Genomic DNA, 1,157 nt, shown 5'->3' with positions numbered 1-1,157 from the left:
TAAGTACGTCATCTCTTCAGAAGGTTGTGTTGTTTGATTACTTACCTAGCTCCGTCTGTGTAGTATCCCAGCAGGACCTGCCTGTTGGCTGACAGCAAGCCGAGTGCTGAGAGAGCTGAGAGGTAAGTGCTTGGTGAGCTGTTGGTTGGCAGTCAGGCAAGGTGGCCAATCCCTTCGACTTCAAGGTCAGCATTCAAGCACAGCTCCATTGTCAAGCTCAGTCACTTATTCATACTCCCTTCCACCATCAGGCTTGGTGTGTTGTTCAGGGTCAGTTCCATTGTCAAGCTTGGTACGTCGGTCAAGCTCAGTTCCATCGTCAAGCTCGGTACGTCGATCAAGCTCAGCTCCATTGTCAAGCTCACTGCATCATTCAAGCTCGGCTCCATCATCAGGCTTGGTGTGTTGTTCAGGCTCAGTTCCATGGTCAAGCTAGGTATGTCAGTCAAGCTCAGCTCCATTGTCAAGCTCGGTATGTTGATCAAGCTCAGCTCCATTGTCAAGCTCAGTCACTTATTCATACTCCCTTCCATCATCAGGCTCGGTGTGTTGTTCGCAGATCTTCATCAACTACGCCATGAGGACACAGGATTATCTGTTATATGTTATATGTTATATGTTACACCATGGACCTTCACTTACGACACGACCGCAGGCTATCTGTTATATGTTATATGTTATATGTTATATTTCAGGTGGAACACGAGGGACGCGGAAGCTATCTTCAACCATCGCCGACGAGCAACACGACAACGCGGATGCCACGCAGACACAGGATTATATGTTATATGTTATATGTTACACCATGGACCTTCACCTTCACTTACGACCCAACCACAGGCTATCTGTTATATGTTATATGTTATATGTTATATTTCAGGTGGACGTGAGAGACGCGGAAGCTATCTTCAACCATCGCCGACGAGTGACACGACAACACGGACGCCTCGGGTCTTCGCCAACGCCACTGATCTTCGCGCGATGACGACGACGACGGACGACACGGACACCACCAATCTTCATTGACGATGACACGGATGCCACCGATCTTCATCAACAACAACAACACGGACGCCACTGGTGGTTCGCCAACAACACCGACACCAGGTGTATCTTCATCGACTACGACACAACACGGACGCCACCAGTCTTCTTCG

This window comes from Acanthamoeba castellanii (assembly GCF_000313135.1).
Source record: "Acanthamoeba castellanii str. Neff unplaced genomic scaffold scf7180000084777, whole genome shotgun sequence".
Lineage (NCBI taxonomy): Eukaryota > Discosea > Longamoebia > Acanthamoebidae > Acanthamoeba > Acanthamoeba castellanii.
Note: the sequence above shows the minus strand (reverse complement) of the source record.